The sequence below is a fragment of the Pseudophryne corroboree genome, chromosome 4 (genome assembly GCF_028390025.1).
Source record: "Pseudophryne corroboree isolate aPseCor3 chromosome 4, aPseCor3.hap2, whole genome shotgun sequence".
Classification (NCBI taxonomy): domain Eukaryota; kingdom Metazoa; phylum Chordata; class Amphibia; order Anura; family Myobatrachidae; genus Pseudophryne; species Pseudophryne corroboree.
The window spans coordinates 526,392,338-526,415,118 of NC_086447.1; the positions used below are offsets into that span (position 1 = coordinate 526,392,338).

At 46.5% G+C, this 22,781-nt stretch overlaps 1 protein-coding gene across 1 annotated transcript in view; it reads left to right on the plus strand.

Annotated features, from left to right (window-relative positions):
- NKAIN2 (sodium/potassium transporting ATPase interacting 2) overlaps positions 1–22,781 on the plus strand; it is a 1,538,622-nt gene that overhangs the window by 724,301 nt on the left and 791,540 nt on the right. The window lies entirely within an intron of this gene.

Consider the following 22,781-nt stretch of genomic DNA (forward strand, 5'->3'; position numbering starts at 1 on the left):
TATCGTGGCTACATCTTGCAATGATCACTTCTTGTTAGGCGCGACCACGTCTAAGACACAAGCACCCCATTCGCATGAATGGGAGTGGCAAATGCAGCATCACGGCACTGCTAGGCCATGCCGAGAGTGTTAGTTTAGCGCAGATGTAGCCATGATGAGCATGTATACATCTGGAGGTGTTACTTTCACAATCTCCCTGAAATTCTTTTTCAAAAGTAGGTAAGTATGCTTTGGACCATCTATATAACCAAATGCACTTTGTACCACATATGTGTATTAGAAGTAGAATATTTCAGCTGCTTACAGAAGCTCAAATCTCAGTGAAATTTTACAAATGTATTCATGTACATTCTGTATTTTTTTATGTGTTCTGGAAACAATGGGGTCTATGTACTAAGACTTGAAGAGAGATAAAATGGATGGAAATAAAGTACCACTTAATAAGCTCATACTGTGACTGCCATGTTACTGCATTTGAAAAATGGCAGTTAGTGGCTGGTTGGTTGGTACTTTATCTCCGTCCACTTTATCACTGTCCAGGGCTAAGTACATAGACCCCAATACTTTTATACTGTACTTCAGTAAGTTTTTGCAAATTGTGTATGGCTAGAGAGTTTTACATTAATTTCAATGGAACTGCATTTCACCAGCTCTTTTATCACCTAGGTAAAAATGCAAGCATTAGATACACTATGCATCGGTAAAACATACCATACCCAACAAAAGTATTTGGCCAAACCTGCTAGTTATTGAAATCATGTGTTTCAATCAGACCCGTTGCCACAGGTGTATAAACCCAAGCACCTAGCCATGCTGTCTCCATTTGTAATACAAAATAGGTAGATCTGAAGAGCTCAGTGACTTTAAGCATGGCACTGTGCCACCTTTCCAATATGACAGTTCGGAAATATCATCCCTGCTGGATATTCCACGGTCAACTGTAAGTGATATCATTAGAAAGTGGAAGCATTTAGTAACAACAGCAACTCATCCACTAATCAGAAGACCACGTAAAATCAAAGAGCGGGGTCAACAACTGCTAAGGAGCATGATGCATAAAAGTCACCAACGCTCTGCTGATTTCATAGCTTAAGAGTTCTGAACTTCCACTGGCATTACTGTTGCACAAAAACTGTGGCATGGGTTTCCATGGCTGATCAGCTGCATGCAAGCCTCTCATCACCAAGTTCAATGTTAAGGGTCAGATGGAGTGGTATAAAGCACACCGACACTGGACTGTGGGGCAGTGGAAAGGTGTTCTGTGGCGTTATGCATCACACTTCTCTGTTTAGCAGTCAGGTGGGTGAGGCTGGGTTTGGTGGATGTTGGGAGAATGTTACCTGCCTGACTGCAATATGCCAAATGTGAATTTTGGTGGAGGAGAGATAATTGTAATTTGTTTTCATGGTTTGGGCTAGGCCCATTATCTCCAGTGAAGGGCAATCTTAATGCTTCAGCATACCAACACATTTTGGATAATGCTGTGCTTCCAACTTTGTGGCAACAGTTTGGGGAAGGCCCTTTTCTATTCCAACATGACTGTTTCGCAGTGCACAGAGCAAGGACTATAAAGACATGGGGGCAGATGTATTAACCTGGAGAAGGCATAAGGAAGTGATAAACCAGTGATAAGTGCAAGGTGATAAAGGCACCAGCCAATCAGCTCCAATATGTAAATTAGCAGTGGCTGGTGCCTTTATCACCTTGCACATATCACTGGTTTATCACTTCCTTATGTCTTCTCCAGGTTAATACATATGCCCCATGGTTTGATGAGTTCAGTGTGGAAGAACTTGACTGGCCCGCACACAGTGCTGACCTCAACTCTATCAAGCACCCTTGGGATGAACTGAAATGGAGATTGTGAACCAGGACTACTCGTCCAACTTCAGTGCCTGACCTCATAAATTATCTGCAGAATGAATTGCCAAAAATTCACATAGTAACACTCCAAAATCTTGTGGAAAGCCTTCCAAGAAGAGTGGAAGCTATTATAGCTGCAAAAGGGGACCAACTCCATATTAAAGTATATATATATGTATTTGAATACAATGTTATTAAAGTCCCTGTTTGTGTAATGGTTAGGCGTCCAAATATATTTGTCCTTAGAAGGTATTTTGGATGCTTTTAAAATAGAGTCCCAGCATAAAAAAGCAGATTTCTTTCTTTCTACTGACATACTGTTTGTGGCTCCAGCATTAAAGATCTTGCAATGTGCTGACCTGGTAGCTTGGCAATGTATACTGTACAGTATATAGTGCATTTACACTAAAACAAAAACTGACAAGAAGTATACACCATATTACAAAAATGGGTGTACTACATTATACCGACGGTCATGATCCTGGCACCCTGCATACCGGTGCTGGGATACCGACTGCTGGAATGCTGGTAGAGGGGCGAGCGCAAAACAGTCCCTTGTGGGCTTGCTGCGCTTGCTACACTGCGGGCACGGTGGCACACTATGCGCACCACGCTATTTATTCTCCCTCCAGGGGTGTTATGAACACCCCAAGAGGGAGAATAGTTGTTGGTATGCCGGCTGTCGGGATTCCGGCGTCGGTATGCTGAGCGCCGGGATCCCGACAGCAGGCATATGAAAGGCCTCCCTAGAAAAATATATCTTCTCTTATTTTTCAATCACTGTATACATACTGATTCTGAGTTGGGCATATGTCTGTTCACAGGCGCAAATGTGGAGATTTTGCATGCATTACTCATTATGCATATCTGGATCCTATCCTGAGTCATACAGAACTTGTCCAGATCATTATTTCTGTGAAATTGGGCCTTCAAGGGCAGTAGATGGGCAGCAACAATACAAGAGCACAAAACCACCCTGACTAGTGGGAACACCATGGGAGTGTCATAGGAGTGTTGTGAGTGTAAATGCTCCATGTAATTCTGAGTTATGTATATGGAAAATGGATGGATCACTTTCATCTAACAGGGTGTGATCCCGGCGCCGGTATGCTGGTCGCCGGGATCCCAGCCGGCGGTATACTGAAGACCACCTGTCTAGCATAGGGCAAGTAGATGCATTGGCATGACAATTGAGGTGGCTAGTACAGTATAAAAGTAATGGGCAACTTGGGTTATGCTTGCAGATGCACAAACCCCCACATTACCCCTACGGCACACATACAGTACAATGTGACTCAGATGTATGCGCAATGGAAAACACATTGGCCATTTGCGAAAAATCAAGAAATTGCATCCTCTGAATGTGGCCCTGTACATACATATATATATAAATCAGGAAAAAATCAGGAGAATGCGCCCATAGTGCAGATAAATTTATTACACACACAAATTAAAAGCAGAACATTCCATGGATTATAAAAGACTTGTACCATAAATGACCCACTCTTTGGGCCAGTTTGAGCACATAAAACAATCCACCAGGCAATCCACCAAACCTGCTACAATCAAAGACCGGACCATGCACCGCGCCGGTGTAAGCCGAACCCGTCAGGTCACTCGCAGTGAAGCAGCCGGGATGTGTGAGCCGGGTGGGAGAAGACGCACGTCTGGCAAGCCCCGCCTCTACGCGTTTCGTAGTTACTTCGTCAGGAGGCTGGCTTGTCAGACGTAATGGGAGCTATATATACCACAGCAAGATGTTTTACAAGCTGAATTCACTAATTTACAACAGTTGTATTAGTTCTCCTCCATTACTGCAGTCTTAACATACAACGGGAATACATAAATAATTAAACATCTACCAGACAGACATGTATCGATAAGTATTTAATGAACCACATATTTAGAACATTTTGAAGATGTTTTATACAATATGTATCAATAAAACAAGGTCATCTAACCTCAGTAGCACTTGTTAATTTCCACATTTATTTTTTAGACATTAAGTGTCTGCTATATTAAAATGCCAGTGCAAGCTTCATGCAGGAATATATTACCGCCCGTCTGCGCTAATTAAATATATATATATATATATATATATATATCCCATATTAGATAAATATCAAGGTTATTAAATGGTTTGCTGCAGATTGCATTGTAAACATTTACTACAAAATGGATAAAGTGACATTTTATTTTGATAATGCTGCATGTACGGTAAACAGGCATAACATTTTTGCCCTTTTGTTTTACCCAACACCTGGATATGTTTGGACAAAAAGAGACTGAAATGGTATCAGATGAAATCTGAAAGTTTTTGTATTTGTTTGTTCCAATAACCCCCAAGGGCCAGAACCAGGAACATGTTATGAGATGGAACAATCTCAATAAATGATGAGCACAGCTGTCTGCTTAACACCTTGGTTTTGCTGAGAATTTCAGTGTGGAGATAATTTGTATCTTGTTTTACATCACAGGCAAATTTATCACAGTATAACGTACTCATCATGGGACAATAATGCTAAATATTTTATTTCAAATTGAAGCAAACATCTGCATTGTTTTTGTTACACAATCTGATAATGTCACAGCTTTTGTAGTAAATCTGAAATAATGTGTTGATGTTATGTAAGAACAGACATTTGGTGTGTTTACCCTATGTGGTAGCTGATGTACAGCATAAGCTTATAATGTTCCACGACCTGAATAAGTGTATAAACAGCTGTGAATGGTATTGATATCTTTAGACAGTTACCATATACTGAAGATAAGTATACAGTAGCTATCATGGCATCCACATGCCTAGAGGCACACGTACAGTGGACAATGTATTAAATAAATTGGAAATTGTGACAATATATCTTTCACTGTACATTTCCTAGAGCTCTTCATCGATGCCCAACTGATGAGTATAAATTGTCTATTAATTTATTGTGCTTGAACCTTAACAATATACTTTAAGCTAGCTTAACAACCAAAAATAAAGACACTGACACAAACTGCGTTGGATTAAATGGTCATTAATTTATTAAATAGAATGACCTTATTCGTAGCGGGTGGACAAGGAAGACGCTACTATTAGCCAGCTCTAGTCAACTAGATCTCAACAAAATTGGGGCAACTGAAACATCCCTGCTGTAATGGCAGCAACTGAAATGCCCCATCTAATACTATAAGCATAACTTGTGTCATGAAGGTCTCACCATCCTTTACTATAGCCAGTGAGGCCACTTCTCATAGAAGCACCATCCTTTGAAAAGGGTAAGTGCCCCACAATGACCACTTATGCTACACATGACCGCTGGCCAGTAGCGCCTTCCCATTATCGCCAGGTTCGAAGAACCACAGCCAGCCACCCAAAATTAAAATTGTAATACAACTTGAAACTAATCAAAACAACAAAAAATACCCTTAAGGAAAACACCAATCCCTAAATCGGAAAGATACATCCTATCTTTCCTGAAATAATAAGGACTATGAAGCACCAGTAGTGGATGCCTATCCGCAAAACCGCCTGTGGACAATACAAACGTAGAAACAGTAAAGTTGATCTACTTCCTCGCCCTGTCCAGAGCCGTTATCTCACTTGACCCCATCCACACAAATCTAGGTACAATGTCAGACCACACTAAATGCACTATGGGCCACCGAGACTGAGCCTCACCTAAATCCACCTTGATCCTAAGTATAAGGTCAATGCCCTTAAGCTGACCAACATCGTTACTGCCCAGATGTATTATTATCCAATGGGGATGCCCCTAAAGGTGTTCCTGCTGGAATACCAAATCCAAAAAACATGACCATCTCAGACCACTCACCCCTAACCACCTAACACTACAACCAAATAACAACTCATATGCTCTCTTAGCCAGGGGATGCCGTGCAGCCCAAAACACATAAGAGTGGCCCACAACCCAAACCTGTTCAGGAGAATCAGTTGACACTCTAAAAGAAAACGGATTCTAGCCGTCAGACACAACACTCTAATAGCTTTGAACAGGAAAATGGAACAAAAATGTTAGTAATAAACCCAAGTGAAGGAGAAAACTTACAAAAACCTCCCAATTGTAATAAGGCCCCTTCACACCCCCAAATTTTGAATGCTAGCCATTCAAAAACTGGGTGGGAAACAAAGTTTTGGGGTTGGCGGAAGTAGCACAACATCAAACCTTATCCAACCTTATATAAGACCTAAAAGCTGCAGACTTCTAACGTCCCATTGCTTGAATGGAAGACGTTAGCAGCACTGATGCGAAAAGAATGCGTGCCATATTCCTTGCTCCTCAGGCCTAACTTAGTTAAACAGCATTTTAACACAGCAGCGAACTGAAACCGAGTCAGGGGCAAGGAATCCTGATGTAGCAAGACCTGAGCACCACCTGCTGGTCTTGAGGCCAAATAAACAGTAGCCAGCCAAACTGGACATAAATCAGCATCTGTCTGGGTCCTCAAGGTCACCCAGCGCCCCCGACCCAGTTGGTCAGTCTTGGAACAAGGGATCTTACACGATACAACACCTTCCTTGAACACAAGGTCCTTAAAAAGAAGGCCAGTATTCTGAGGCGGCCACCAACTCGCTAACTCTAAAAACTCCTCAAACTCAGAATCACTCACTGCTGTGAGAATTGCCAAAAGCTTGCGCAACAAATGAGTGTCAATAGGCATGCGCGAATCCGCTGGAGATGGGTTCTACTTAGCCCGGCCTCTAAGAGCTTTAGACAAAACAAACGACTTGGTGGGATCATGAACACACTGCAACCGAGCGTGTAACAATATCCCGGCCAAAGTCACAGTCATGGCCACTTTGGATCTATCTTTTGTGTAATGATCTCTAACAAAAGCCAACAAACAGTCCTCATCAGACTTACCCTCGACTCCACACCTAACCTTATAGGCCTCCCAATCCAGAATACGCCTGCCGGGTCAAAGGTGCCAAAGAGTTTACAGCCAAGTCCATTATGCCTGTTCTATAATCTGCATAAAGCGGACATGTCAAACCCTAAGTGTCAGAATCAGGAGCTAACACACAAAACCTTTTGAAGTCGAAATGAGACAGAGCATCCGCTATGTCATTTTCGACCCCTGGCACATGCTGTGCTGTAAAGCTAATGTTAAAAGGAAGGCACTTCAAAACTAAAAACCTTAACAACCACAAAGCCTGAGGTAATGGTGAATGCTGGTTGTTCACCGCCTGTACCACCCCCAAATTGTTGCACCAGAAAATGATTGTCTGGTTCTCCAATTCGGTGGCCCACAATTCCACTTTCATGATTATGAGAAACAATTCCAACAATAGCAGATTACTCGTAAAACCACGAGAAACCCACAACTGGGGCCAAGCCAAAACACACCATTCGCCTTGGAAAAAGGGACCAAAACCCGTAGAACCTGCTGCATTAGTGTAAAACTAAAGGTAATGGAAAAGGAACTGGCCAAAGGGGCCATATCAACTCCGAATTAAAATCCCCCATAAAGGACAACCAAGTCCTCAGATCGTACTTGATTTCACAAGACATCAGAATAGTGTGATGCAGTCCGGTCACCCCAGCCGTGGCCATCTCGGGTTTACGGCAAAAACTCTCCCCATTGGTATGTCTCGACATGCAAAATTAAAGGAGCCTAAAGGGACTGAACATGGCGAAGCCGAGCTCTCTGTTTACCCAAACATTCCTCTATTTGACTCACCAGATTTTGCACTTTGTCGAATGGGATGCGACAGCAACTAGCATTGGTGTCCACCTCAATACCCTGGTAAGAAAGGCAACACATGGGCCCTTCCATCATAACGTGGGCAACGGGCACACCTAAAACCCTAAACAAAGCATTGGTGTCCACCTCAATACCCAGGTAAGAAAGGCAACACATGGGCCCTTCCGTCGTATCGTGGGCAAAGGGGATACCTAAAACCCTAAACAAAGCCCCCTCTGAAACACTAAGTCCTGGCAGACATTGCTATCTCTTGGGCCCATAAAGAGAAAGTCATCCAAATAATGAGCTATGCCTGCGTGACTGGTGCCCGCCGAGATGTACCAATGCAGAAAAGTACTGAATTTCTCAAAATAGGCACAAGAGATAGAACAGCCAATCGACAGACATCTGTCAATGTAAAACAAACCATCTAACTGAAACCCGTGAACTTAAAAGTATTGGGGTGAAGCAGAAGGAGGCGAAAAGCCAACTCCACATGTAACTTAGCCAAAAGAGCATCAGGCCCCAAACCCTGTATCAACTCAAGGGCCTCGTCAAATAACTGGTAACAAACCTTGCAACAGTCCACTGGAATTGTGTCATTAACGGAACCCCCGTGCGGGTAGGTAAAATGTTGGATTAAATGTAATTTTCCCAGAACTTTCTTGGGTACCATGCCCAAGGGAGATATGCATAACCCCAGTAAAGGTTTGCACGTGAAAGGACCACATATGCAGCCTTACTTCCGCCTCCACTTTCTGCCTAACCACATGGGGCAGTTCCCTCGCCAACTTCAAGTTCCTGTGCGACACAACCTGAACAGAGTCAGAAATGGGCAAACGAAAACAAAAACGAAAACCCTCCAAACAAGAACTCGGCATCCGCCCTATTAGGGTATCTGAGTAACCAGCTCAGACAACACTATAGGAGAAGGAGCTTTACTGCGCACCTCCACCAGATTCTCTCTGCAATGCCTGATTTATACTCCTTGACCGGGTGGTTAGCTCCACATATTTGACATGAGTGACGAAAATGGCAGCCAGTGCCTCTGGTGCATTTGGAGTCATTAAATGCAAAACACTTCCCTGTCGCTGCAGACTCGGAGTTACCCTTACCACCTGCAAACATTTTCTTGGCCGGGACCTCCGCTGTACCCCCCCCCCCACCCCCCACCACCACCACCACCCTTGGTTAGTAACTTCCATCCAAACTTCAACATCCTTAAAACCCAAGGGAATGTTGGATTGCCATCCTAATTTTTCCGGAAGTTATTGTAGTCCCTCCAAACGTAACCTTTGTTTTTTAAGAACATCTCATTGATAAGAAACATGTACATGTTCTTATGCTCAAGGGGCAGATTGGGATCAAAATCCGGCCAGGGAAATCCATGGAAGCAGCCCTAATGGGGGTGGTGTCTGTCAAGGGGTGGAGTCTGTCAAGAGGGTGGGATCACGGCTCCTAAGGCCTGATTCTGAGTTGTACGCAGTTGCGGCCTCCTTGCTCCTTCTGCAGCAGTTGTGTCTGCAACTTTGTGCTAATACCGATATATAGTCCTTCCCTGGTGTACATCCGTGCATCTGACTGTGTAAGGACAGAGATAACCCTCTGTCAGTGTATACAGGTGCTGCAATCATGCTTTGTGCATCTTTAGACGCCACCAGTGGTTGCACAATTGTAACCTGCTAGGCACAGATCAACCATCTGAGTATGACCTCCAATCTGAGCAATGCAGCATCTCTATATGCAGCCACTTTCAACAACACGCCCATTACTATGCAACATCTGCATCTGATCAGCCAACCCTCTGTAATGCCCCAGGGATGTACAAAATGTCTAATACACTTATTGGTGCATGCATCTGACTCTGTACTGCAACTCTTTGTGAATACCACATGGGAACAGGGCTGCCAAGAGAAATCCTGGGCCCTGGTACAACAACTTTATGGGCCCCCACCGCCCCCACCCCCTTCCTGGAGGGGATGTGACCACAGCATGCTGGAGGCCTAGCCACACCTCTTTGGGGGCGTGTCCAGCACTTGTGAAGCACAAACTCACAGGAGCATGGCATGTCTCCCAGCCAGGGCAGTAGAGAACCTGGCTGGGGACAGGTACTTTTCAAAAGGAGTGGCCTAATCACAGGAGGCATGGCCATGCACCCTGAGAAAAAGATAAAGATTTTATTTAAGCACTTTCCTGGCCACACTGCAGCCCAGCACACAGCAGTGTGTGCTGGGCTGAGAAGAAAAGCTACAGCTGCTGCTTCCAGGTAAGGGGGGAGGGGACAGGACCTGGGCCCCCACTGGGTCCCTCCATCAGACCTGGGCCCAGGTAATTTGTAACCTCTTCCCCATTCACTCAACGCCACTGCATGGAACACATGCACGGTGCAACTCATATGCATGTGCAAGCTAAACACATTGCACAAAAAATAAAAAAACATGTCGGCCCCCACAGGAAAATAAAACAAAAACACATTGGCCTCAGTAAGTAGAAAATTATATAAAATGGCCCACACAAACACATAGAGCTCACTACACATATGGTGGCAGCAGGAGGCACACACTGCATACAGAATACTACACACATGACAGCAATGGACACACACTACATACAGCACACTGCACATATGGCGGCAGCAGGGGGCACACACTGTATACAGAATACTACACACAAGGCGGCAATGGGCACACACTACATACAGCTCACTATACATATGGCGGCAGCAGGGAGCACACACTGTATACAGAATACTACACACATGGCGGTAGTGGGCACACACTACACAAAGCACACTACACCCATGGCGGCAGTGGGCACACACTGCATACAGCATACTACACACATGGTGGTAGCAGGGGCACACACTGCATACAGCACATTACACAGATGGTGGCAGCGGGAAGCACACACTAGATAAGGAGAGTGCCTGGCTGGGCACGATATCTATATAAGAGTCTTGCAATTTTGTGATTGGTTGAAGAGGTCAATTGTTGCTAGGCAGATCAGAGTTTTGAGTGAGTGGTAATTGGTTAGGGCCAGCCTATAGGTGAGTGTAGGGGAGGTGTTTAGTGCATTAAGGGTAGAAACTTCCAGAGTTGCTTCCTCTTGTCGGCTGGAAGGATAAGTGAAGGCTGTATTATAGTCTGCCTGTCTCTTTCTTTCTTTCCTTCAGTTTTCTGCCTTATTCTCTATTTTTCCCCTTAGCACCTTTTCTTCTATTCTATCTATTCACCTAGCCTTATTCTTATTTTCTATCCTGCTGCCTATTTTGCCCCTGTGTTACACTGCCCGGCTCCCGTGTGCCTCCCCACCCTGCCATTATGCCCAGGCCTAAGCGTGCAGCCCCCCGTCCCCAAAGGCTGGCGGATGCTGCTCCCGCATCGCGTGCCGTGCACCTCCGCCGCCCTGCTTCTATCCCCGCTGGTCAGGCTCCCATCTCGGCGCGCAATGCTGCGCCTGGCGGCTCCGTGCGTCACGCTTCCAGCGGGTCGGGCACGGCGGCCGTCAGCGCTGGGCGGTCGCTGTCTCGGGCCGGGGATTCGGCACCCCCGGCCGCGAGTGTCATGGGGGCTGCAGCGCCGGATGGCCACGTCTCTCCCGCGATCATCGGGTATGGGGTGGCGGGCGCCGGCGCTGCTGTGGGCGGCATACGCGGCGGGGATTCGGCACCCCCAGCCGCGCTGGTTTCTTATACAAGGGAGGTTGCGGGCGCGGCTACCCTGGGGCATAGTGGGCCCCCCGTGGGTCCCGCGCCTGGTGCTTTTGGGGTCCCTGACGCACCCCTGGCTGCTGGTGGCCATCACAGAGCCCCAGTGGCCGGGGGGGGTCAGCGGGCATTTTGAGGAGGTTAATAGTTACAGTGAGACCCTCCTAGGTCAGGCTCCCCCCCTGGCGGCCATTTTAGTGCCTAGCTGCACATCCCATGGCCCTTAGCAAGCTGCTGGTAGCATGCTGGGTGGAGAGGTGCAGCCATCTGCTGGACACTTGGAGGTGCTGCGGGCCTTTTCTGTACAAGGCTCCGCAGTAGCCTCTGTGTCTTTACCAGGCCAGCATTCCGTTATGGATTTTCGGTCCGTGGCGGGGGGTAGCTTTGCTGCAAGCACCCTTGGCTTGCCGGCATTCTCCTCCCCCAGCGGTGCGGGCCTACCTTATTTGCAATTCCCATTTCCCCCAGTAGTTTCACAAAGTTTCCCTCCTCTAGTTTCCACTCCGCAGGTGGTCCAGTCAGTCTGGTCCTCCGGGATGGGGCAAGCTTTCGGCCACCCACCTAATGTTTCTTCTTTTGCGGGGGGGGGGGTTTCAATCCACTTCACTTCCGGCGCCAGCTTTCCATCAGTTCCCGTACTGTCAACCGTCTTATCCCCTGGCGCAGCCGGGGCCTTACGGGTATCCTTGGCAGGGCGGTTTTGGGTCCCCAGGTGTTCACTTCCCCAGCGTTAGCCAAGCAGCTACGGTGCCTCCGTACCTTCCCCCAGCCCATGCGCCGCCGGCTCAGGTGGCACCGCCTGTGTCAGGTACACCGCAGCATTTGGTGGCCCCAGGCAGGGATGCACCGCGCCCCCTCCCCGGTTCATCTGCTGGTTTGGCTGAGGGGACGGGTAACTTAATTCCGCTTGTTTCTGTTCCCGAGGTTAGTGCAGACAGTTCTGCAGCCCCTAAGGCTGCTCCGGTGCAGGACGGGGCCGGGAGACGTGGTGATGCGGACACATCTCCAGCAGATGCCTGTTCTTCAGTTCCGGGTCTCTCGCAGGCGACTGAGATGGCCGACGTCCCTGGCCCTTCCGGTTCTGGTGAGCATGATGTTGCAGCTGATTCATCTGTTGTATCTTCATCTGAATCCTCTGCTAGCGGTGAGGGGTCTGATTCCCCAAAATGCCCGCGCAAGCTTGCTAAATTAGTTGCGCGCAAGGTCGCCAAGGTGGTAGGCAAGGACAAGGTGCTGAAAAAGGCGGCAGCTCCTGATGAGCCGCCGTTGTTTTCGGAGATGGTGCGCTGCGCCAACACGGCTGTTACTTGGGGCTTACGGAAGAGGATGAAGGAGAAAATAGTTCGAGGGAAATTTGTCGACCTTTTCACCCTCACGGACGACATGAGGAAGGATTTCGATAAGGCTAAGAAGACGGGGGGTATCGGTGAAAACGCTTTCCGGAGCTTTCATCATTGGTTGAGAGGTTTCTTGGTCTTTTCTGCCGTTTACCTAAAAACTCGCCCTGCCGAACATCTTAATGTGGTGAAATACATGTTTTTGATTAATGAGATGTTCTTAAAGTACAAAGGTTCCGCTTGGAGGGATTATGATGAAAAATTCTGTAAGAATCAGGATGGCAATCCGACGTTACCTTTGGGCTTTAAGGATGTCGAGGTTTGGATGGAGGTTTCCAATCAAGGGAGCAGTGCGGTTGAGGGGCAGACCAAGAGGAAATTTTCGGGGGGGGGGTAAGAATGTCCCTGGTACGGCGGCAAAGGGCAAGTGTTTTGCGTTTAACGACTGTAAATGCACTAGGGTTGCGGGCTGTCATTTTCAGCACTCCTGCCGCGTCTGTGGAGCCAATCACCCTGCCAAGGATTGTAAGTCCGGAGGCGGGGTTAAGCAGGCCGACCAGGGTGCCGCTGGCGGCAGTGCGAAGTAAGGCACCCTCACCCATAGTTGTACCTGAGTTGGCTAAATGGTTGCACCGTTACCCCAGGACGGCGGATGCTGAGTTCTTGTTAGCCGGTTTTAGTTGTGGTTTTCGCTTGCCCATTTCGGAATCAGTTTATGTTGTGTCTCGCAGGAATTTGAAGTCGGCAACGGAGTTCCCTCATGTGGTCAGGCAGAAGGTGGAGGCGGAGGTGAAGTTAGGTCGCATGTGCGGCCCTTTCACATGTGAGCCTTTGCCTGGGTTATGCGTATCTCCCTTGGGGGTGGTTCCCAAGAAGGCGCCGGGTAAATTCCGCTTGATCCAGCATTTGTCCTACCCGCATGGGGGCTCCGTTAATGACGCCATTCCTGAGGAGTTTTGCACAGTCAAGTATCAGTTGTTTGATGAGGCCCTGGAGTTGATCCGGGGTTTTGGGCCCGCAGCACTGTTGGCCAAGTTAGATGTTGAATCCGCATTTCGCCTTCTTCCCCTTCACCCCGACTCTTTCAAGTTCATGGGTTTTCGGTTAGGCGGTTTCTTTTATGTTGACAAGTGTTTGCCGATGGGTTGTTCTGTCTCTTGCGCCTACTTCGAGAAATTTAGCTCGTTCCTGCATTGGTGCATTTCTGCTGGAACGGGGCACGTTGGCATCGCCCACTATCTCGATGACTTTCTTTTTGTAGGCCCAGGAGGCAGCAACATTTGCCAGGAGCTCCTTTTTTCGGCGTCCGCCTTGTTCAGGGTTCTGGGAGTGCCTGTTGCCCACGATAAGACAGAGGGACCCACGTGTTGCCTTTCTTACCTGGGCATCGTGGTTGATATTAGCGCAGGTTGTTGTCGCATTCCGGCCGACAAGGTGAGGAAGCTTTTAGGACAGATCGAGGACTGCTTGAGTAAGCGTAGAGTTAGACTTCGTCAGGTGCAGTCCCTGTTAGGCTCCTTTAATTTTGCTTGCCGGGTCATTCCTATGGGGAGGGTTTTTTGCCGCAAGTTTGAGAGGGCCACAGCTGGAGTGACTGGGCCACATCACACCATTCGTCTGTCTCGGGAAATTAAGGACGACCTTAGAACTTGGTCGACCTTTTTGGTAACTTTTAATTCAGAATTGTTGTGGCCTCTCCGGCCCGTCGATAATTCTTCCCTGGAGCTGTTTACAGATGCTGCAAGTTCTATGGGTTTTGGTGCTTTTTTCCAAGGCGAGTGGTGTGTTTCGGCCGGGCCCCAGTCTTGGGTATCTCGTGGTTTTACTGCTAACCTACTTTTATTGGAACTGTGGCAGTGGAGTTGTGGGCCCCTAAGTTGATGAACCGGACGATTGTCTTTTGGTGCGACAATTTGGGGGGGGTGCAGGCGGTGAACAATCAATGTGCATCATTGCCGCGGGCTTTGCGGCTGTTGAGATTTTTGGTGTTACAATGTCTCCCTTTTAACATCAATTTCACGGCAAAGCACGTGCCTGGGGTCGAGAACGGCATCGCGGATGCGCTGTCTCGTTTTGATTTTGCCAGGTTTCGCAGGTTGGCCCCCGGGGCGGAGGCCCTAGGATTGACTTGTCCAACTTCTGTCTGGCAGATTATAGTACTGGCGTAGCTGGCTTGGCGGTGAACTCATTGGCCCCTTTGACCCGTCGGGCATACGCTGTGGCTTGGCGTGAGTGGCAGGCGCATCAGGTTTGGTGTGGGGCTGGGTGTAAGTCAGAGGATGATGTTTTGTTGGCCTTTGTTTGGGAGTGTTACCAGAGTGGTAGGTCCAAGGCGTCCATGTGCGCGACGTTGGCGGGGATTTCGTTCCATGCTCGGTTGCAGCAGGGGACAGACCCCACCAGGTCTTTTACTTTATCCAAGGTGCTCAGGGGTTGGGCGAGGTTAAGTCCGTCCCAGCCAGATACGCGCAGACCTATTGACACGCAGTTGTTGCGCGAGCTCATGGCGATTCTGCCGGTGGTGACTGATTCTGCGTTTGAGGCGTCCCTTTTCCGTGCAGCCTTTTCATTTGCGTTTTTTGGGGCCTTTCGAGTTGGCGAGCTGGTGGCCGCTAATAAACGGTCCACTGATACAGGCATGCGTTTCAGGGACCTGGTGCTCAAGGAAGGTGTCGTAATGTTTAGGTTGCCCCGTTCCAAGACCGACCTGCTGGGTCGAGGACGCTGGGTGACTTTGAAGGCTCAGGAGGATGACGAATTATGCCCTGTACTGCTTGCAAAAATGTATTTACCTTTACGGCCTAAATGTGGTGCTCAAGTACTACTGCACGGGGATGCATTGCCTCTCACTCGGTTTTAGTTTGCCGCTGTGTTGAAGCGCTGTTTGGTCGCCCTGGGGCTTAATAGCGCTGAATATGGGACGCATTCCTTCCGCATCGGTGCGGCAACTTGCGCTGCGGCACACGGACTTCCACCATCAGCCATTCAGGAAATGGGACGTTGGAAGTCAGTGGCGTTTAAGTCTTATATTAGATTGGATAAGGTTTAATGTTGCGCTACTTGCGCTAACCCAAAAATGTTGTTTACTTGCCAATTTTGGAATGGTTAGCGTTCCACAATTGGAGGTGTGAAGGAATTTTTTTAATTTTTCCTCCGAGGGGGCCTAATTACAATTGGCTGACACTCCAGGTCCATGAGAGGTTTTTAAATTTTCTCCTTCACTTGGGTTTTATGTTACTAACTGTTCGGTTCGGTCTAACGGTTCTAATTACCCGTTTTATGTGGACGGCCTGACAGCTAGGTTACTTTTTCTTTTACAGTGTCCACTGATTCCACCGAACAGATTTGGGTAGTTGGCCATTCTTATGTGTTTTGGGCCGAGCGTCATCCCCTTGCTGATAGGTCGTCTGAGTTGTTAGGTGGTCGCAGAGTGCGATGGTTAGGTGTGAGAGGTCTCAGATGGTCTGGACTCTTGGAGCTGTTGTTTCAGCACGAGCAGCGTTGGGGACGTCCCCAATGGTTGCTGCTGCACCTGGGCTGTAAAGATGTAGGTCACCTAAAAGGTATAAATCTTATCCTTCGGATTCAGGCGGATTTGGGGGAACTTAGCTTGCTTTGGCCTGGTGTACGCTTGGTTTGGTCTGACATTATTCCTAGGTTTGCCTGGAGGGGATCCCAGAACGTCACAGCGCTTGACAGGGCTAGGAAGAAGATTAACTTTGCTGTGTCGAAGTTTGTGTTGGCTGTTGGTGGTTTGGCTGTTAGACATCCGCTATCGGTGCTCCAGAGCCCCTTTTATTTTAGGAAGGATGGTGTGCATCTCTCCCATCTTGGGATTGGAGTTTTTCTGAGGGCGCTGTTTTCTTGTCTGGATTCGTTTGTTATCTTTGTAGGTAGGGATAGGATTTGTTTTGATAGGTATTTTGATATTTTAGTTGGATTTAATTTCATATTGGGTTGGCGGGCTGCGTTTCCCTGAAACTGGCAGTGGCGGGAAGGCGCTACTGGCCAGTGGTCAATTGTAGCATAAGTGGTGTTGTGGGGCACTTACCCCTTTTGAAGGACGGCGAGTGTGTCCTGCCCTTGTGGGGGGGGTGAGGGGCGCTTCCTTGGGGAGCATCCTCACTCTGCTATAGGAAGGGGTGGTGAGACCTTCGCAACACAGGTTATGCTGATATATATAGATGGGGCGTTTCAGTCGCACCCATGACAGTTGGGGCGTTTAGTCGCCGCCATTTTGTAAGATCGTGACTAGAGCTGGTTAGTGGTAGCATCTTCCTGGCCACCCACTATGAGTGAGGTCATTCCAATTAATAAATTCAATGACCATTTAATCCAACGCAGTTGTGTCCGTGTCATTATTTTTAGTTGATAAGCTAGCTTAAAGTGTATAGTTAATGTCAAGCACAATAAATGAATAGACGCCTTAGATAAGGAGAGTGCCTGGCTGGGCACGATATCTATATAAGAGTCTTGCAATTTTGTGATTGGTTGAAGAGGTCAATTGTTGCTAGGCAGATCAGAGTTTTGAGTGAGTGGTAATTGGTTAGGGCCAGCCTATCGGTGAGTGTAGGGGAGGTGTTTAGTGCATTAAGGGTAGAAACTTCCAGAGTTTCTTCCTCTTGTCGGCTGGAAGCCCACCCACCCTATTGGCTCTCTAATTTGGCCCTCTTCAATTTGGCTTACTATTATCTTTCTTTCAGACTTAGTGGGTGGGAAGGCGCTACTGGCCAGCGGTCACTTGTAGCATAAGTGGTGTTGTGGGGCACTTACCCCTTTTGAAGGACGGCGAGTGTGTCCTGCCCTTGTGGCGGGGTGAGGGGCGCTTCCTTGGGGAGCATCCTCACTCTGCTATAGGAAGGGGTGGTGAGACCTTCGCAACACAGGTTATGCTGATATATATAGATGGGGCGTTTCAGTCGCATCCATGACAGTTGGGGCGTTTAGTCGCCGCCATTTTGTAAGATCGTGACTAGAGCTGGTTAGTGGTAGCGTCTTCCTGGCCACCCACTACGAGTGAGGTCATTCCAATTAATAAATTCAATGACCATTTAATCCAACGCAGTTGTGTCCGTGTCGTTATTTTTAGTTGATAAGCTAGCTTAAAGTGTATAGTTAATGTCAGGCACAATAAATGAATAGACGCCTTATACACATGGCATCAGAGGGCACTCACTACATACAGCACACTACACATATGGCGGCAGTGGGCACACACTACATACAGCACACTACACACATGGCGGCAACAGGTAGCGCACACTACACATATGGCGGCAGGGGCACACACTACATACAGCACACTACACACATATGGCGGCAGCAGAGGGCACATACTACGTAAAGCACACTACATACATGTCGGCAGTAAGGGACACAGTACATACAGCACACTACACACATGGCGGCAGTAGGGGGCAGACACTACATACAGCACACTACACACATGGCAGCAGCAGGGGGCACACACTATGTACAGAAAACATACTACACATATGGCAGCAGGCAGCAAAAAATCACACACAGGGAGTGATACACACTCACAGGGAGGCCAGGGATGGCCAGGTACTTTCAGAAAGTTTACACAGCCTGCCGACATGTCCCTCTCGTCCTGTCCCACTACCATGCACAAATCTTCAATTTCTATTATGTCTTCCTCATCATCACCATCTTTACTTGTACTGCTCCCCACATGTGCAGATGGTGCAGAAATGGTGGAAGGAGGCGAAAGAGGCTTCTCTATGAGGACAGAAACGTCAGTCTCACACATAGCTGACATGGACACCTCTCAGGGGTGTCGGAATGAGGGGGGGCAAGGGGGCAGCTTGCCCCCCAAATATGACAGAGGCGCAGGGGAGTGCTTACCTCCAGATCCCTGCAGGTGGCATCTTCTTTAAAAACAGCCTGCTACCGCAAGGTGCTGTGTCCTCTTATCTTTGTTGTGTCCTAGCTGCCACCGGCTGTCTCTCCTTCACAGTTGCATTACTGGTAGGAGGCGTGGCTATGGTACTGGGATGTCCCCGTCTAGACACTTCTCCTCCTAGTAATGCAAGTGTGAAGGAGAGACATCCGGCGGCGGCTAGGACACAACGCAGATAGGAGGACACAGCACCTTGTGTTAGCAGGCTGTTTTTAAAGGAGATACGGCCTGTGTGGATCTGGAGGTAAGTACTCATCCGTACAGCGTGGGTGGCTAAAAAGGAAGAGTAGGCTGACACCATGCACCATGGGGGCGCCAAAATAAAAAAAATTCTATGCCCCCCCCCCCCCCAACCTAAAAACATTCCGGTGCCCCTGGCACCTCTAAATGTTCCTCAAGAATGTCTGATGGTTCTAAATGCATAGTTTGTCTTACTAACTAAGCAGCTAACTTTACATTTGATCTATACCATTGTAAAATTAAATATTACATGCCTTGACCTAAGCCCATTATGCATCTGGGCATTGGCCTTGGTAGATGACATTGACAGACTTTTATCGTCATGACTGGTGGCAGCACCTGCACCAGTAGTATGTGCTTCATGCTCTCCTCTCAATTGTTCGTCCTCCATATCTATCCACAAACACGAACAAAGTGTGGTACAGCACTCACCACAATTTGTACAGTTTAATAGTCAGAAATATTAATCAAACACTGCAATTTAATTTCACCAACAGTGTCATACAATACATGTAGGAGTCAAAATTAATAATATACTGCGGTCTGACTGGCAGTGTCACAGTACTTATAAAAATGGTATAATACACTGGATTACAGCACAAACAAACCAAAAGTATTTTTTTTATAATTATATTTTAGGCTTTTTAGCTTTTATTATTTATATTTTACACTGGTACGGAGCCCCTGGATAGATGGACAGATCACCTCTTGGATGACAGATCACCCCTTGTTGTCATATACACCACCAGATCACAGACAGAGCACCCCTGGAATGATACATAGGACACCAGCCCCTGGATGTACACACACACACACACACACAGTATACTGGGATTTTTTTTAACACTGGATATATATGGACAGATCATCCCTTGTTGTCAGATCCACCTCAAGACAACAGACAGAGCACCCCTGGACTGATACACCAGTCCTACAGCAGCCAGCAGCCCCACGTCATACAACCCAAGCGCTGAGATGGACACATCCATTCAGTTCACTCTCCACAGCCAGAGTGAAAATGGCACTGATCACCAAGACCTTTATAGAATCCAAAACCCAGCGAAAATCTGATACCAGGATGATGGCATTTTGCATAGTTTTGGGATCATTGTCTGGCGGGAATCCCCGAGCCAGCCTCAAATCCGGATTCGGAACGCAGAGTTCGGGTGGTCCAGATCTTGTATAACCCCGCTCATCTTTAATACGAAAGGGTATGTTACACTGTTTTCCTAGAAAGCACTGTAATATACCATTTCATATACAGATACAGCCCCACATGCACAAAGACTATAGGCATGCCGCGTATCATTTTAATCAGCCTAAGCTGCTTGCATCCTAATTCAAATAAGATAACGTTTTTGGCAAATAACGATGCCCAATGCTAATGGAGTTGTACGGAACCTGTCAGCTCGCTAATGCCAGATATCTCCCGCTACATGGCGTATTAGGGCAAGATGTTTGAGGACACATCTGTATTTATGTATATCCCACCATGCCCTGCTGAAAGAACAACTCTTTTAAAATACAGTTTCATGTTCTGGCTGTTTACAATAACAAAATAAACATCTATTTGAAATGCTAATTACTACACCACTCTTATTTTTTCATAGAGATGTGCAAACACCCCATGTTTTGGTTTAGGTTTTGGTCTTACCACATCCACCCATGGTGTTTTGTTTTTGTTTTCTGGTTTTGGCAAAACCACCCTCACATATTATGGTTGTGCATCAGGATTTCTATTTAAAAAAATGCTAAAAACAGCTGAAATCATGGAAATTGGGCCTGTTTTGTTCCATAAGTACTATTAACTTCAATAACCTTAATTTCCAGTCAATTTTGACCACCTCGCAGCCGACAAAATTGTCCATAAATATTGGCCAAAGGCTGGCTGGCTAAATAAAGTGACAGAGCAGCGGCACAAACACAAGGCAGTTTAAAAGAATATAGCATATCTATGAATAATTGTGGCACAACAGTGGCAGACAGGATGGCAGTTTAATAAACTATACAACCCCATAGAAAGAATGTTTTCAAAAGAATAGGCACCAAGACAGTAAAGGAAAATTGATTACATTGATTTAATTTAGACAAAAAAAATTAAAATAGGAAGAGGGCATAAAATAATACAATACTAATAGCCAAGGTAAATCCAAAGAATTACCAGGTTAGCGCTCAATGCCAATGATGTACCCAAAAAAGCATATAAAACACTTTATTTAAACAACACTAAAAACACATAACATTTAAAAAATATTAAGACCACAACATAAAAATCATATAAAACTGAGGTATCTGATACCTCTAAATGGACAATAATATACACTGGTTGTAAACAGTAGAAGGCAGTCGCAAAACCTTAAATAGGAATGTCTTTCAGATTGATATTATCCGTATTGGAATAATTGCCCATAATATGAACACAGAAGAATCTTTAACGGCCGTATGTGCAAATGTCCTCAATTATTGCAGGTTTAGTCCCAGCTGAGAAGATATTCATCAACTAAATCATCCACTGAATGGGTAAACGGTGCAAAGATATGAGATTTGTGCAATAACTGCTACTCACAATATGAATGGAACCGTCCCTGCTGCACCTGAGGTGTTGTATGTTGCCGCTCTATATCACCCTGTGCACGGGTGAGACATCCGTCAGCGGTGCGATCCGTCAGCGGCAAAGTGAAGCAGGGAGCCGCTCTCCACCGTCCGGCACAGTGGAAGCACTTGTCCAACGTTAAACACCCCCAGCACAATTGATGTAATGCTCGGCAGGGCTAGGTGTAAGGCGTTCCCCGTGCGGCGGAGAGAGATGACTATTGCAGTCTCGTAGTGGAAAAGCAATTGCCGGCAATGCTATAATCAGCTGTTTGGGAGGACAATGCTGTGTTCTTGTGGGCAGTTAGGGTGATGGCGACATACAACACCTCAGGTGCAGCAGGGATGGTTCCATTCATATTGTGAGTAGCAGTTATTGCACAAATCTCATATCTTTGCACCGTTTACAAATTCAGTGAATGATTTAGTTGATGAATATCTTCTCAGCTGTGACTAAACCTGCAATAATTGAGGACATTTGCACATACGGCCGTTAAAGATTCTTCTGTGTTCATATTATGGGCAATTATTCCAATACGGATAATATCAATCTGAGGGACATTCCTATTTAAGGTTTTGCGACTGCCTTCTACTGTTTACAACCAGTGTATATTATTGTCCATTTAGAGGTATCAGATACCTCAGTTTTATATGATTTTTATGCTGTGGTCTTAATATTTTTTAAATGTTATGTGTCTTTAGTGTTGTTTAAATAAAGTGTTGTATATGCTTTTTTTGGGTACATCATTGGCATTGAGCGCTAACCTGGTAATTCTTTGGATTTACTTTGTTGTTTGAGGAGGCCGGCTACCTCCTCACCAGGCGGCAGCTAATCCCAGGGTGTAAACATACACAGTTTTGCTCAGCGCCATAAAACCTTTTTTTTCTCTTTACTAATAGCCAAGGGTTGAAAAAAGAAGCCAAGGAAATGAAAAGTTGCACTGCAAAGCTGCAAACTCCAAGTTAACCTATCTTATGCTGTACTAAAAAATATTAGGAAGCTGACCTGCTGGTCAATATACTCCTACACCTCCATTACTAATTGTGAAACACACCTCTGTAGTACATTAATGAGGTGCACCAGAAGGTTTGAGTATGAGGGATAATACTGTTTTTCCTCCTACAGTAAATCTAGTCCACAAGTTTGCAAGATGGAATTGTACTTGATGTCCCCCCACCCTTATGTTGTATATTAAAAAGGACATGTACTGTACAGTTTAACAAATCAAACACTTCAGCAACAGAGACTGACACTATTGTGATTGAAGTGCTTGGTTTGATGGGTACCCACAAACCAATTTTTTGGAAGGACTACCTCCGGTCATTTATAATGAGGGTGTTGGTGGTGGAGGTTGCATTTGCTGGTCCAAACTGCTAGTAGCTGATACTAGACTGCGTGTTATTATTTTACAGGATTTTTTCATATTTTGATAAA